The following is a 17,647-nucleotide window of genomic DNA, read 5'->3' as shown; positions in this document are numbered from 1 at the left end:
ATTCGTGCGCGTGTTTGTATATGTGCGTGCATATATATTTACACACAAACTAAAAATTTCGGGGGGTTGGCACCTCTCCGGCTACGCCAATCGTTCGAGCTTAGCCTGCAATAAAAAGTGTCAGCGATTGCGTACAGTTTCCGCATGTAGCTTGCGACCAGCAGACAACAAAAGCAAATGGAACACCGCGCGGCATTTGCCTCCTGCGCGCGCGAGGAGTGGCTCCACTGCAGAGCTGGATCATAAACAAGGCCTATGCGCAACCCTGCTCCCTGTGGGTGCCCCGCTGTAGCGCGCCGCCGTACAGGGTGGTGACACCTTTTGGCCTGCGCGGCGCCGCCGTTTTGCTCCGCGGTCGCCATATTGGGGCGAGTCGCTTGCAGCGCCCGTTCCTTCCAGCGTTGGTAAAGCAGCATTGTTTGGGAGTTTGCGAAGTTGCGAGAACTGCGAGGTAAGCCATAACACCTATACTGCTTCTTATGAGAGTAGTCCACCTGTCCGCTTTTAGGTACCAGCATTGTGTGGTTTGATCATTCTTAAAGCGTCCGGCACGCCGCATTATCAGTTTTTCTGTGACGCGAGATGCAACCACATTTATTTCGATTGATCCGAGCCACGCGCGGCTACACTCTAAGAACAGCTTACACCCTTTGGCGTGCCCCTTCTGCCACACAACGATAATCGTCATCTGCCTTGATGCGTTTCCTTTCTTTAGCGCTGCGAGCCCGGAACTTTCCAGTAACGAACGGCACGCGCGTTATCAGAAGGAACACTCCAAAGGGTGCAAACTGTTCTATGCTGTATGTCTGGTTCCAGATTTTGTCGTTGTCTTTAGCATGTTATCTAGAAGTTTCCTTACCGGCTTTAAATTGAGCTCGGCCGACAGCGGCGGGCATCCTGTTCATCGATGACAGCCGAGCACGTTTGCCGCTATCGCCGCCGCGAAGTTGTGCAGTTCTTAGTAGGCGCAAGTCAGCCTAATAAGGTGTTTCCTTCAATAATGCTTCTGTTCTCTTATTTGTTTGCGTGCGCACGACATTAGGCGCAAAGTGACAATTTCTTTGCCTCTCATATTAGCGAGTAAATGTGCAAGAGCTTTATACACCTGAATTTGCTGGTGCAAGCGCATGCTAAACAAGAATATCGGCCGACGCTCCATTGCCCGCCGTATCTGCGCTCACCCCAATACGGCGATACCGAAGGCAGCGTCTACCCTGTACCGTTCTAGCCACCCTACCTGTACGGCGGCGCGCTACACGAGGCACCCTAGCCGACTTTGGCTCTCAGCACACCTAGCGGAATCAGCGAAACGCACCAGCCTTTAAGGTGGTCGCTGTACGCCGCCGAATCTCGGAGGCCATGTTTTCAGTTTCGTTTCTGTTTTTTTTTTTATGTCGCATAACTTTGCATACATCGATTTCATGCAGGTGCTTGGGCCGCTGTTTATATGTTGTGAGGACGAGCGCGCAAAGATGTTTCATTTATGTTAGTATTACTTAAATTCATATTTGCTGTTTCACGCGGTAACTTAGCGCAACAATCATACTAACTGTTGAAGTAGAATTTTATCGTTTGTGACAATGTACTTCTAGGAATTCACGCCAAAAGGTGTACCCTAAATAAATGTGCCATGTTCCTTAAATATAAATCAACTTGCTGCACAGCCAAGAACACGAAAATAGCAGACAACAATTTATTGCAGCAAGATTGTGAGAAAAGTTGCAGACATGAAAATGGGAAGAAACTGCGAATTACAACTAATGGAAAATAGTCGGAAATTAATGGCGCGATGGCAGTAACCTTACACAAGTAAAACAGATACAAGACGTGTCGCAACTGTCCAGATAATTAAAAAAAGATTTAGAAAAAGGTTCTAGAAGGAAAAAATATGATGCCTTTTCTTGCAAGGAGGGTGAATTAAGGTAGCAAAATTATCTGAATGGTTGCGAGCCAAACTACGATGGCTACAAGGATAATTGGGCGCGCGCCACCAACATCCTCGTCTCGAATGTGTAAGCACTGGCTTACACATTGCAAGATATTGCAATGTGCAACAACTGCAAGATATTGGCACTCAGTCAATTAAGCCCTTTGTGTTGGGGGTCTCCGCCTGCTATCTTCGAAGCCTTGCAATCGTCTTCTGATACTTGGAAATTTGCCCTTGAATATGCATGATGCCCTTTGGCTGCAGAGTGTATTTTGAGGAAATAGTGGAGATTCTTGCAATACGTAGAATGACAAGTAATACCGGAGGCTTCAAAGCTACTGAATGTAGACGCTACGTTCCTTCGTATAAGCAATACTGGAGCCTTCAAAGCTTTGGAATGGAGATGCTGCGTTCCTTCGTGTAATGCATATTTTTCTGATCCAAGGTCAAGGAATCACTGTTTTCAATGCTAAGAAACAAGAAACATTCTACGGTAAGTAGTCTACACAAAATTAAAACATGAGAACACGTATCTTTAAGCCCAATGCAAAACAGCTAACAATGCTCGAGCGCACATAGCCTGCTACAGAGGTTGAGAGAGCGCGCATTATTGCCATAGTGCAAATATTTCACATGTACCGCTTTAAAAATACCTACATTTGTTTTGCGAAAGTGGAGCACCATACTTTTTCAGATGCCGCTGCGCGTAGCATAAAGATCTCTGCACCGAACGGCATGTGTTCGTAGGCCGCATTTCTTAATGAACCATTTTATTTTATTTTCTAACTTCGTCATTGTATCGAACGTGCCTCGCAGCTCGGACGCTGCCGCGTTGCTGTTATCGCTAGCATCACCACTCATTGCTGCGCATGATAAAAAAAAGAATGAACTGAAATTCAGCGTTGCCGATGTGCAGTAGCTGCTTACGGCTGCAAGGCCGCCGTCACTCGTTCATGCGGCTAACAGTGACATAATGAAATACCAAGAGAATAAGTCTTTAACAACGTGCAAAAGAACTTCCTGTGGCCTTACCATGAAACGGCGACGAAGCAGCAATGCCAGACGCTGGCAGAAGAACCCAACAACGATCCTCGGGCGCATCTTACGGAATAACGACGCTGTGAACCCGGCGACGGTGACTAGGCTTCGCCCGTGTTAGGTCGTGCCGCCTGTCAAACTGCTAGCCGCAGCCGCAGCCTCAGCCACATCTTTCTTGATGTGCTCTGCCACCCAGCGGAACCGGCGAAGCTCCATAGATCGGCCGCGAAACTGCTCGAGTGTCCACTCTTGTCGCTTACTTACTCTATGGTCTTTATTCTCGGATGCTCCTTTTTATACTCATTGGTCTGGCCAGAGTTGCCAGACCACATAACGACTCACCTCAGGGATCTATTTTAAGCCCTTTGCCTTTTCTATTATTTATCCATGACTTGCCCCTAACACTTCGCCACACTGAGTGCTTAATATATGCGGATGATATAACTATATATTCATCTCCCGAGAACGTCACGGTATTTCAAGAAAAGCTCAATGCTGATTTAAATAATGTCAGCTTTTGGTGCAAGAATAACTATCATCACATTAACCTGTCAAACCCTACATTTGTAGTATTTCATTCACAATTATCAAATGTGGCTCCCGTGGTGCTCACGATAGGACAAGAACAAATACCGGCTACTAACAGCACCAACTTTTTAGGTGTTAGTTTAGATGAGCATTTAAATATAATCTTTACGCTCATTCACTAACACAGGAAGTTTCTATTTCCAGAGACACGTTATTCTTTCGCTACATTACTCCTACATTCCTAGCTATCTCGCTTGAGTAGAGCTTGTTGCCAGGCGAATTGGTTGGGGTATGATGAATACATTGTTGCGCCAAAAAGGAAAATAAAGACTTGGGAGGGAGAGTATGAAACGACAGAGTGAGCGCTGAACTTCAACTGATTTTATTCTTGGCAGGAGTGGTGATACGTTAACAAGAGAACTTTTGGAGGCATATCGCATAAAAGAGAGAGGCACGAGTTGTATTAGTGATACGCCTGTTTTTTTGTTTGAAAACGAGTTGCAACTGTTAAAAACGTCACTGTAATCGCTCTAGGCAACACTGATGTACGCATGCGCATTTGTTCATTCTCCCTGCCCTGCTGTAAGAATAAAATCAAAATCAGTTCAATTTCAGCGCTCAATCTGTTGTTTCATACTCTCCCTCACAAGTCTTTATTTTCCTTTTTGGCGCAACAATGTATTTATGCTATCTCTCTTATCGTATATCGTCTTGAGGTCAGACCTATTACTCTCACCTATATGCCCTTCAACGCCTTCAATATCAAGCGCTCAGACTGATGACTTTTAATAATATTTTTACCCACTCGATACCTCTCTAACAAAGCCTGAATATTGTGCCACTAACGGAAATGTTGAAACAAAGGCTATCACTATTCATCTTCAAGCTTAAACGTTATGACATCTTAACCTCGGTTTTGCCAAGTTAGTTCCCTAAAGATACTAACTTTACCAGGTTTTCTGCAAACGATAATTTACTTCTTCCCCGCGTTCGAACAAAATACAGAAAATTAACTGCAGTCTTTTCTGGGACATCATTTTGGAATTCTATACCATACGAAATTAAATCATCACCATCATCGGTACATATGTTTCTATACTTCCACAAGAAACATCTACTAGACAACTTATGAAGGATTGCACTAATTATTAATTCTGACATTCTTGTTTTACTACCTGCACTTCCGTTTTTCTTTTTCTTTTTCTTTACTATGTACGTGTAAATCGTGTAAAATATAGTTGTATGTGCTCCTGCTGTTCCTGGAAGCATCAATCTTGTTTTCGCTTATTGTGGCACCACTTTGTACAATGACATTGTTCTTCGGTTTTATTGAATTTATTATTTTAAATAATTCCACAAAGTCTGTGCTATTCTTATGCTGCATATGTTTTCTAGCTTACACTAATTGTTGTATATTATCAGAAAATATATACCATGTTCTCATTTTATTTGTTTGCTTTCACTTATTTACTATTGCGTTTCTTCTAGCTTATCTGTTAATATTTGTTGCTCATGTATCCTTTCTATAGCATTCTGCAATCGATACTTGATATGCATAGTCTTAGGTGCATGGTCCCCCTGACAGTTTCATTATGGGACCACCGAATGTAATAACGTCACTAATGCTTTTATCATGCGCGCAAGAAAATGTGAATAAACTTATACTACAGTTAATAGAAGGCTTTTCAAACTACCCACTTGATTCTTGTACTAGCTAAAAGCGAAAAAATTCAAAAAGTTACTCAATTTTTTTTCTGCGATTGGTCGACTGTTTTGCTTGTCGTTGCCTCAGCTGTGGCTCGTGGCGCTAGACCCACAGCTCTTTCTTCACCGCGAAAGGTAACATAACTTTTTTATTTCGCCCGTCTTGCGAAGTCAGAGAACAGCAAATTGTCTCAGCAGGAATGAACGTGTTGCTGCAGTTGCGCTGGGCAAGCTTCGAAGCGTCAGGCAGGGAGGCAGCTGCCGTTCTTGCATGCGCTTTTCAGTCTAGGTCACGCGCACAGCTTGCATGCACTTCTATCCATGCGCACGAAGTTGTATGCTTCCCGGGACCACTTATCCTGCTGCTCTTGTTTCTCGACTTATGCTACTTATACGCGACCACAGAACGAAACGCGCCTTCTTTCTGTTCCAGGCGGCTGCAGTACTTCTGTGCCTTGACTTTCGCATTGAATCGCATCTTGGACTTACTTTAATTCCGTGCACCTTCGCAGAACTTGAAAAGCGTGAGCAGACTGGCAGCGGTGCATAGCTCCTCGTCGCGTTATAGCGGAGGCAACTCGGGCACTAAAGGAACGCGCGACTTACACGGTGCCGCCGCTGGTGAGGGTGTCTTCGTTATACGGAAAGCCCGCGTTATTGCTTTCGTTACATCGCATACTGCCATAGGGAAAAACCGCGCGGGTGTGGCGTGATACGAAGCGTCGATCGAGTTCTCTGTAGGCTTGCGGAACGAGAAGCAGCTTCTGTCTCGGCAACACTGCACGCGATTACCTAAGCGTAGCGCGGACCCCTCGTGTTGCCGTCTGGCTAAGCCCCCGAGCACTAACAAGACTCGTCACACTCCGGCCTGCCGTCGTCGTTAACCTGATCGCCACACTTGGTACCCTCGGAGAAAACTAAATGGGCATCAAGAAAAAGAAAAAGAAGGAACGAATGAAGAAAAAAAGACAGACAAATGCGCAAGAGCGCCTAAACAGGATTTATCTCTGCAGCAGTAACGGACAGACCAGCCTAGCTCCGGATTACGACGGGTCAGACCAGAAGAAACGGCGCTAATTGTAATGCCGAACGATTCTGCGTGATGGTCGTAGCCGCTTCGCCGCCGGCCGCGCGAAATCTTGGCGTATCTCGCTGCCTTAATTCTTGTCTTACGAGCGCGCGCCGCGGTATTCCGGCGTACCCGAGCAAGCCTGCACGGGAAGCACGAGGCGTCCGCGCAGCGAGGGCCGAAGAGGCGTTTGCCCGGCGTGCGCTGGCCGTGCACATCGTAGCAAATGAAGCCGCAGTTTGTCTTGGTGAGTGCCTTCCTACTTTAGGGTAATCCTCGCGCGCAATGCCTGCATAATTCACGCCAGCCGGTGCTGCGGTAAGCAGCTGGCCGCGTTTCCTTCTTTCGGAGGTACACGGCGGAGACGAGGAAAGTTCGGAGGCATTCGGAGGCATCCTCTCCGCAGACCCCCTTCTGCGAGATCTCGTTCTCGATGCACAATTTTGCTCTATTTTGCTCATTTGCTCCTCCCAGCTAAGTTTCATTTCTATCTTGAACTTTTTGCTTGCGTGTCAGGTAAAAAGAAATAAAGTTGCTGAAGATACGTACAGATGGAAAAAGGAGAAGAAGCCAGGACAGAGCGCTTGGCTGGTCAATCTCCTAAAGACTGCCAGACTTCACTCCGTTATTGAAGCCGAGCTTTTAGCAACGAGTCTACAGCATCGGAAACTTCATTCGAATGCAATAAGTGCGGTTATTATAACGGATTTCCTTTCTGCCTGTAATTCGCTTACATCTTCATTCATGTCGCCAACTCTAAAGACGTTTCTTACATTACTTCCTCCACAGTTGAATTTTCTAAAACCATTATGGGTAACAGATCAATGTGGATTACATATAAATGAAATGGCAGACTCATTAGCGCGAGTACCCTTGAGTGGATCTATAATGCCAGTTCTTCCAGTAGTGGCGCACATAACAGCATTTAGATATCTAATTGACATTAAAAGAAAAAAATGGAGCTGGGCAGGTCATAATGCGCAGGTTAGATAACCGTTGTACCATTAGGGTTACAGAATGAGTACCAAGAGAAGGGACGCGCAGTCGAGGACGGCAGAACATAGGTGGGGCGATGAAATGAGGAAATTCGCGGACAGGGGTAATTGGTGATTGCAGGGGCAGGCCTTCGTCCTGCAGTGGACATAGAATGTGCTGATGATGATGCTGATCATGCTGATGATGATATATGGAAAATATTCAATTCATAGAGTTGTCATTGAGTCAATAGTAACATGGACAGAATTTCAGCACCTAAATTTTCTGTGGAAAATCCAATGGTGTTCATCGAGGCAATCAGAAGTAATGATCACGAGATTACGCTGCCATGTCCCTCCAACACAGGACTGGTCTGACGGTATTGCCTCTGGGTCCACACTGCCAAGAAACAGAATCCCTAGAATGTAATATAATTTATTGACAGGAAGGACAGAATTCCTAGATAACAATGTTTTGTTATCTCACCGATATAACTTGTTAAGAAAAATACTTTTAGAAATTCCGCTTTCTAAATTAGGGTTGATCTTATCATCAGAAATAATACTATCTTTCGGGGGGTCACTTATAGGTTTCAGCCGCAGGGGCGTGTTTGATGCCGCTTGCGGCTACATACAATCAACTAAACGAATACCTTTTTGGATGTTCTTTCGCTATTTGTTTTTTTTTCTGGTTTTAATCAAATGTATAACATTTCAAAAGATTAAATGAATGTTTCAGCACGCAATTCTTGGCAAACACCACAGTGTGGGTGCGAGCAATAATAATAATAATAATAATAATAATAATAATAATAATAATAATAATAATAATAATAATAATAATAATAATAATAATAATAATAATAATAATCACACCACCGCCATTATCATAATCATCATCAGCAGCAGCAGCAGCAAGAAAGAATTGTGGGTACGCGCCACAACCATTCGGGAACAAACGCCGCGGCTGCAGCATTTCGAGAGGGGTGAAATGCAAACATCCGCGTACAGCGCATTGGGTGCACGTTAAAGAACCCCAGGTGGTCAAAATTATAATCTGGAGTCCCTCATTACGGCGTGGCTTATAATCAAATGATGGTTTTGCTACGTAAAATCCCAAAATTTCTTTGAACAGCAATTGCAGGTGGCCTTGTTACGGCCGCCAGATAAATGGAAGAAGAGAGTTGATCGCTGAGCGTTTCGCTTTAAAACGTTTTTCGCAGGAACACCCCAATAACAGCCTTCTTTCCTTTATTTTTTCGTGACGGGGATAAAGATGCCCCATTTTCCTTTCTCCCTTAAGCGCTGGGCTCTTTGCGCACCTTAACGAGGCTCAGTGCGAAAGTTTCTCGGTGGAGCCGTCGCTTTTCCAAACTGGCAGCAGCAATGTTTTGTTCTTCAAGCTGTTCTTGCCTTCATAGTGTTGTCTCTTTTGGTACCCGTATTATTCTTGCAAATATTTTCCTAGCTAAATAAGACGTGTGGTTCCCGAAGCCAGCAAGTTAAAGGCAACGGGTATACTGCCGGCACGTGCAATCCCATCCCCTACTTTGACAACTATTAGCGCTTAAGTGCAATGCAGTGTACCCTCCCACGTGGAAGTGGGTAACCGCTAACAGGCACTGACTTTAACGATGTCAATCTTGTTTCAAAGCACTCTGCGGTCAGTTCCTGAGCCTAACACACTGAATGCGCTAACAGGCACTTATTGAGGTGGTGTCCTATACTCCCATTTGACGGCAACTAGTCATTCTAGTCGACAACTAGTCAACTAGTCGGCCACTAGTAAATATACATATATATATATATATATATATATATATATATATATATATATATATATATATATATATATAAATTGTAGCAGTTCATTCTTTATTAAATAGTTAACTGGAAGGTATACACGTGTGCACTTGAGTGGTGTGTATATGCCATGTGCGTGTGTATATGTGAATGTATATGTATATATATGTGCGTACGTATGGGCGTATGCGCGCCACTTCTATGGGTGTTTGCGCGTGTACGTGTGAATGTAACATGTCGGTGTACAATATAGTTTTGTATAGGTGTATGTATATGTAATTTCTTTTTCTCGCTCTTCACAGCTTGGTGCGAGCAGTTTCTTTCTTTGTTTCTCGTGTTACTAACTTTTTTCTCGTACGAGTGTACGACATACACTGCTGTTTTGCCGCTGTTGCCGCTGCCTGTAGGGCCCCAGGCCTCGTCAAGCTGCTGCTCGATGAGCAGGTCTTTATATATATATATATATATATATATATATATATATATATATATATATATATATATGTACCTTCAACGCCTCGTAAAATCAAATTCATTACTCGTCGAAATCAGACAAAAATATTCTAAGCTAACATGTTTTAGTTACTGCCTGCTAACATCGATATGGCACATATTCGTAGCTGTAGAAATTCAAACAAGACACGGCTTCACTGAAAGATGGGGACGAAGCGATCAAGAACGATGGAACATCCCTTGTTTAACAGCTGTTTATCCGAAAGAGCTGTATAGTGACCTTTCATGACATAATGATATAAAGAAGTAGCTACTAACAGACCTTGACAAAAATATGTAAAAGAAAGACGACGATCCAGACCCTAAAAAAGCGCGACCAGTCTTTTCTCACCTCCACATTTGTTTTAATGTTGCAAGAGCGACCGCTCTCGCATTTGTCTGCCTGTGTTTCGAGCATGGAGGAACGAAAGCTTGCTTCGAAATGCAATGGTGCCATTGCTGAAACTACATGTGTGGCCGCCCGATCCAGTCGTTTACCCTTTGGCGCAAGGAACGCGCCACGCGCAAGGTGTGTCTATGGTAAGCTGCGCAGTGGGAAAAAGAAAGCAGTCTGGGGAATCACTGTGGCTGGCAAGGTACACGCTCGGGCATGAAAGTCTACAACGTAGACTTTGGCCGGTCGTCACACCCTACGAGGAGATATAGCGTATTTGCGATGCCATTGATCTAGTTGCGTGCCAGCGGTCCGCACTCCAGTGCTGTCAATCGTAGCCAGTGATGCATCGAAATTTCTCGGCCTTGTGTACCGAACATTCTTGCTTGGAAAACGATTAGGAAAAGAATATTTCGTAAAATCTCGAAAGAGGCATGTAGACAAAAGGCAGATGTAAACAGCTTTTCTTATTTCTTCTTAAGGAGGAGGTACGTCCTTCAATATTTGTTATTTCTTTTCTTTATTATTGCGAAATATAAATACATTATTAAGATACAGCGCTGCAATGTTTGCGAGACAAGCGACAGGAACACCAACATGAACGAAGTTATTCCTGTTGTTTGCCTCGTAAGCCTTTGCAGCACTGTATCCCAACCATGTAATTGCACCTAACCCCAAAATATAACGTGATTTGTTAGCAAAACTGCTGAGGAGGAGGCGAAGGGGGGGGCAGTACACACACACACACACACACACACACACACACACACACACACACACACACACACACACACACACACACACACACACACACACACACACACACACACACACACACACACACACACACACACACACACACACACACACACACACACACACACACACACACACACACACACACACACACACACACACACACACACACACACACACACACACACACACACACACACACACACACACACACACACACGCACACACACGCACGCGCACACACGCACGCGCACACACACGCACACGCACACACACGCGCATACACACACACACGCACGCACACACGCACGCACGCACGCGCACACACGCACACACACACACACACACACACACACACACACACACACACACACACACACACACACACACACACACACACACTCACACAGTGCCCATTGTGGAATGTTTATAAAACAGCAATATCAATAATTATAAAAAATCAAGAGGCACAGTAACGTAGCCGTGTGAGTTCGCGTAAATGAAATATAAGAGTACAACCAGAAACTAAGACAGTGCTAGCAGTCATATTTCAATGCAGCATACGCTTTGAAAGACGGCTTAAATTTATGTCATTAATACCAAGGAACATGAATCCTGAATACCACAAAGGCCGATGACAAGCCCGAGCCAAGCAACTAATCAAAAGCTTTGGGAATAATCAAGAAGTGCAATACACGGATGCGGCTCGGACTGCTAGAGGACACGTCACAGTAGCAGTTCGCAACACCCAGCGGAAAAGAGCCTCGATAACGGCCTCGATAACCACAGCATGCACAGCCACTGCCGAAGCTTCAGCAATCGCGATGGCAATCAAACACAGCGACAGCGCCGGTAACTCGGCACTGGTTGTCTACGACTCCCAAGCAGAATGCGTGTAGCGTGTAGTATGTACATGCAAGGCCACGAATCGCGCTAAGAATCTTAGGCGACGCACTCCAAGAAGAACATGCAATCATAGGGTGTCCAGGACACGAAGGCATCCCAGGCAATGAGAGGGCCCACTCCCTAGCTCGAGAACTCACAAAACCGAGCGGGGAACCATAGCCCTTTCCAACATAGTCCACTTCCAGCCCGAGACATCCTCGAACACCAACGTCGCAGGAGAGAGCGCCTTTGATTAGCCACGAACAGATGAACTCGCAGGCTAAAGAAGACACGACGCCTTCTCGGCTTGACACGATTGGACAGCACCATCCTTCTGCAATCGAAGGAAGGCGACTCTACACCCTCGTAAAGGTGTGCCTTAGAGAAAGGGCATACTTCTAACATTTCAATGTGACAGCCACGCCGGTATAGGTATTTTGCCTGTCTTTTGTGATGTTTAGAAGTTATGTCGATCGAAGTAAAATTAACGTGAATTAACCATTTACACGTAACGGAGGTGCCAGGTGTCGTGTTATATTTGTAATAACGGCATTCATGGCGTCGCAGTTATTTGCTTTCGAAACGTCGTTTTATGGCAGGGGTTACTTGCAGACCAAACGAAAAATAAAGATTTTAAAACGTACTCCAGCTGTGAATGAGTTCTAAACTGAAAATATGCACCTCATATGAACATTACCTTTATAAGTAATTGGTTGTTTATCTAACAGAGACAATAATAAATACAAAGAAGGGAGGGAAGGAAATGAACTGCTAATCGCACTGTAACTGTTTAGCGTGGGCGTCTAACACCTGAGAAGGGGCCAGGCGGCAGACATTGGGGGCAGAATAAAGAAGGTAAGGTAGCATGTTGACAAGGAACAAAAGTATTCAACAAAAATCACCGCCCAAGCACTCCGTACAGATGGTTAACCAGCAAAGCTGAAAGGTGCGGTTCCGTTGTTTAACACTGGGTTAATCCTGACGGCTTGGTAGGCTGCCGGATCCTCGGTATGCAGTTGCTGCTTGCGCTCGGCTGCATGAGCGTGTTCTGGCTGCCGCATCGGCATGGTGTAGGCGAGCTCGTTCCCGATTCTGCTCATGGCGTTGCTTATCGAAAGCTGCCTGCTCCTCAGGATTACGTATGACGCGTGGCCTACCTATTTAGGAGCCACTACTGGCGCAGCCAATCTCGCGCCTCTGTTTTTTTTTTTTTGCGCATGCGCATGCGGTTGCGCCAATGGAGTTTCCAGCGTTCATGTGACAGACGGACGGACGGACGAAACGGCTAGCCATATACAGCTTCGCTGTAAAAGGCTGCGGTGGGGCTCGCACATGCCTTAGAAGAGGGAACTAGAAACGTCCACGGGCGCCGCAAAAGCATAAAAAGAAAAGTGAAACATAACAGGCTTTTAAAGCAGGGCAGGAAGAAAAAGAAAACAACACGGTGGATGTGTTCATGTGGCGAAGTGTCAATCACGAGGTTGCGCTGTCGCATACCTATGTTAGAACACAGATCCAAACTGGTTACCTCTCGCTGTGCTCATTTTGTGCCGAGCTAGAGACAATAAATAATTTGTTTCTTTCCTGTAGGTGTTTGGCTATAATAAGCGAAAAATTGTTACTAACTCCGCTACGCAGTGTTTGTATAAAGTTGTCTGTACCTGTTATTCTTTCTTTTGGAGCCTCTGTACTTGGTTTCAGCTACAGAAATATATAACTGGCTGCTTCATTCTCTCTCTCTCTCTCTCTCTATATATATATATATATATATATATATATATATAAACGAGAAGAAATGGTGGTCCGAGGGGCCCGATTTTTGTTCATCATCATCATCAGCCTGGTTACGCCCACTGCAGGGCAAAGGCCTCTCCCATACTTCTCCAACAACCCCGGTCATGTACTAATTGTGGCCATGTCGTTCCTGCAAACTTCTTAATCTCATCCGCCCACCTAACTTTCTGCCGCCCCCGGCTACGCTTCCCTTCCCTTGGAATCCAGTCCGTAACCCTTAATGACCATCGGTTATCTTCCCTCCTCATTACATGTGCTGCCCATGCCCATTTCTTTTTCTTGATTTCAACTAAGATGTCATTAACTCGTGTTTGTTCCCTCACCCAATCTGCTCTTTTCTTATCCCTTAACGTTACACCTATCATTCTTCTTTCCATGGCTCGTTGCGTCGTCCTCAATTTGAGTAAACCCTTCTTCGTAATCCTCCAGGTTTCTGCCCCGTAGGTGAGTACTGGTGAGACACAGTTATTATACACTTTTCTCTTGAGGGATAATGGCAACCTGCTGTTCATGATCTGAGAATGCCTGCCAAACGCACCCCAGCCCATTCTTATTCTTCTGATTATTTCCGTCTCATGATCCGGATCCGCCGTCACTACCTGCCCTAAGTAGATGTATTCCCTTACCACTTCCAGTGCCTCGCTGCCTATTGTGAATTGCCGTTCTCTTTCGATTTTTATTAATCACATCAAATCAAAGAAGCCAACAAACAAAAACACTTAGGACAACATAGGGGAAATTACTTGTTCTTACTAAATGAATTAAACAAATGTGGAATGAATGGTAAGGAAAGTGGATGAAAAAACAACTTGCCGCAGGTGGGGAACGATCCCGCGTCTTCGCATTACGCGTGCGATGCTCTTGCCAATTGAGCTACCGCGGTGCCGTTTCCCTGTCCAGTTTCTTAGGTGTTTATATTTTACTGCTAGAACCTGGGAGCGTTAGCAAGCGCCACCACTCAAAAACCTTGGCGGCGGATGTGGAACATCCTTTCTGCCGCAGGCGTCACGAGTACGTGACCTTTTTGGATGAAGGCAACTGGCCAATAAACCCACACATGCTAACTGAAGGCATCATTGTTGCAGGATTCGAGACCCTGGTTCTGTAAGGAAGGAGAAGTGGTGGCGCTGGCTAACACTCCCAAGATTCCAGTAGTAAAACACAAATACCCCAGAAAGTGGATGGGAAAACGGTGCCGCGGTAGCTCAATTGGTAAGAACATCGCACGCGTAATGTGAAGACGTGGGATCGTTCCCCACCTGCGGCAAGTTGGTTTTCATCCGCTTTCATTACTATTAATTTATCATTTCTTTAATTGAATTTTATGTACAGGTAATTTCCCCTATATTGTCCTTGGTGTCTTTGTTGGCTTCCTATAATAGGATTAAGAAAAATCGGGCGCCTCGGTTAATCCCCTTTCTTCTCGTTCATTACATCACGAGGGTCTCGAATCCGGCCATATTGATGCCTTTACCCAAAAAGATCACATACTCGTGACGCCTGCGGCTGAAAGGATGTTCCACATCAACCGCTAAGGTTTGTGAGTGGTGGCGCTGGCTAACACTCCCAGGGTTAGTTCTAGTAGTAAAACATAAATACCCAAGAAAGTGGATGGGAAAACGGCGTCGCGGTAGCTCAACTGGTAGAGCATCGCACGCCTAATGCGAAGACGTGGGATCGTTTCCCACCTGCGGCAAGTTGTTCTGTCATCCACTTTCATTTGCATTAATTTATCATTCCTTCAATTCAATTAGTAACTACAAGTGATTCCCCCAATATTTTCCTGGATTTCATCGTTTGTTGGCTTCTTATAATATGATTAACAAAAATCGGGCACCTCGGCGGTTAACCCCTTTCTTCTCGTATATATATATATATAGTCACGAACCATGGCGAAGACAAATACGTTGTAGTGGGGCTGGGTCAGAGTCTCTCCTGTCGGGCTGAAAGACCCGCTAAAACCTGGGTGCCCTGTGCAGTCTTGACTAGCCCAGGGCTAGACGTTTACTGTCGATTAAATATTCCCCGTAACATCGTTTTGGTAGAGGCGCGGGGTTTCGCTTTTCATGACTATTTGTCTTAACCAGCCGATTCACGGCCACTCCCCACTGTGTGTATGCTCCAGAATTACTCAGGACACCTTCTCGAGATCATACACACACATTTACCGAGGTGCGCATCGTGTGTGTTCACCGAACACTTGAAGCAGCATGCGGGGTCGCCAGCCAGGCAAACATCGCCAGCTTTCATAAACGAGACAGTTCCTACCTTTCCCTCTCATTTGCAGAATTAGATGTGACAATGAGAGCATTTCAAGCACCACGAGTCCACGTTTTGCAGATTTCAACGTTCGAGCGTTTGTTTGATTGTTTCATTGGGGTTTAACGTCCGAATTAAGAACTGTGGCTATGAGGTACGCGGTAGTTGGGTGTTCGCGAATCGATTTCCATCGCCCAGGGTTCTTCAACGTGCACCTAAATCACCGTACGCGAGCTTTTGTCCACTTCTCTCCCGTCCAAATGCTGCCGCAGCTGAGTGCCATAGGCATTAAGCCACCGTGGCGGATAGCAATAAAACTCGCCAAACGTGGAACTAAAATATGTGCTGTTGCTTTCTGGCTTGCGAAATTAGCCGTTTTGCATAGGCGAGGATCGTGAACGTTGCACGTTGATGCTTGAACTCCGAGTCAAACACCGATCTTCCTATTCAGATATGCGTGAAACGCAGAAAAGCTTTGATTAGACAACTGCTCAACTGATTTCGTCGAACTAAATTCGTCGTACTGTTGAAAGCAATATTTCGGATTAGGGCCTCAAATTCTTTAAAAAATGCCGAAAGTTGGCAATGTAAAAAAAAAATAAATAAAAAAGATGGCAGTTTCGCTTTGGAAGCGAAGCATCGATTGCAATAGCAAAGTATTAGACAAGAACACAAAGCAAGGCTCGTAGTTTCATTGGTCGTATAAATTACAGTGAACATTCGCTTACTGATTACGTTCCCAATCATAATGTCACGCGTGCACGGGAACACATCAGCAGATCTCGCTCGATGACCGCAAACACTCACTATGACAACACCGACGCGATGAAGAACGGCAGCAGCGGCGAGCGAATTGCCCTTTGCGCTGCCTCCCGCTTCAACAGGAAGCTCTCGGCGAGCGTAGCTTTTGTACCGACAGGAGATTACCTCTACGATAGGGCGCGCACGGTAGTGCTCAGCGCGCAACCTGTCTCTTCTCCATCCCTCTCTCTCTCTTCTAGCGTGCGCTCACCTCCGCGCTCGCTGCGAGCGCAAGACACCGCCGCACCAAGCCGCCATCGTTCTCTGCTCTCCTTCGCACCTACAGCACACGGTATGCGGCCGCTATGTTCTCGCACTTGGACTTCATACAGAACATCACGGCAACGGCGATGGTGGAAATTCACCTCGGGTGCCCATATAATTGCTATGATAATAAAAGAACGAACAAAGATAGAGAAGAAGCGGTAGAAGCAAGTTTACAAATGCCTAACTATGAACCAAGAAGAGATGTCGCATTTCTGTATAAACTGCATTAGTTTAGAGCACCTGAAGTAGACAAATTCGGTATACGAGTTTATAGCTTACGTGAACTCGTAACACTAGACAGCTTTAGTTGAGCGACGCTTATGCTCCGCTTCGCTCAGATTTCACTGCAGGGAACTGCGTAGATTTCTCTTTGATAAGCGCGTCTTGCCGAGTCGCGAGCGAAGCGCTATCAGCTCCGCTGCAAAACCACCGAGAAGCCAATCAGACACGCTCTCACACTCCGCTCTGTCGGTGTGATGGAAGCGATTTTCATTCCGTTACCTGCACGAGCGTTGTGTGCAAGAGCAGAAGCGTTTCCGCTAAGCGCTTGTGTGACAGTTGCTAGCATATGCCGCTCTGAGTGGAGCGGACTGCAAACACCTAACTAAAACACTCTAATGTTAGTGAGAGTTCTCCAAATGTCGTACTGACAAATTATCGGTGCGTTACAGAATGGTCTATAATACATCAATTTTGGTGCACTTTCGATGTCTTAAAAGAAGTGCAGTTCACACAATTGTGATAACTTTTTTTCTCACTGAGATTCAGAGTTACAAATATTTTCTTCCTTGAAATATTGCGATTTTCCGAAAGATTTCTAAAAATATTGATGGCTTATGTTGAAAATCTACTTTTTTTCCGTGGACGGCTGATTTTAACTTTTTCTTTTAAGCACCACACACCTCATTCAATTCGGTGCAGTGGATGCCGAGGAAAACGATTTCTCCGTTACCATG

The 17,647-nt window shown here is 45.2% G+C and overlaps 1 non-coding gene across 1 annotated transcript; it reads left to right on the top strand.

Annotated features, from left to right (window-relative positions):
* The first annotated feature begins 14,988 nt into the window (after nt 1–14,988).
* TRNAR-CCU (transfer RNA arginine (anticodon CCU)) lies at nt 14,989–15,060 on the top strand. Its single transcript has one exon. It is a non-coding gene; the product is annotated as a tRNA-Arg (tRNA).
* Nucleotides 15,061–17,647: the final 2,587 nt, after the last annotated feature.

This window comes from Dermacentor andersoni, chromosome 4 (genome assembly GCF_023375885.2).
Source record: "Dermacentor andersoni chromosome 4, qqDerAnde1_hic_scaffold, whole genome shotgun sequence".
In the NCBI taxonomy this organism is placed as follows: Eukaryota; Metazoa; Arthropoda; class Arachnida; order Ixodida; family Ixodidae; genus Dermacentor; species Dermacentor andersoni.
This window is presented reverse-complemented; position numbering and strand designations above follow the sequence as displayed.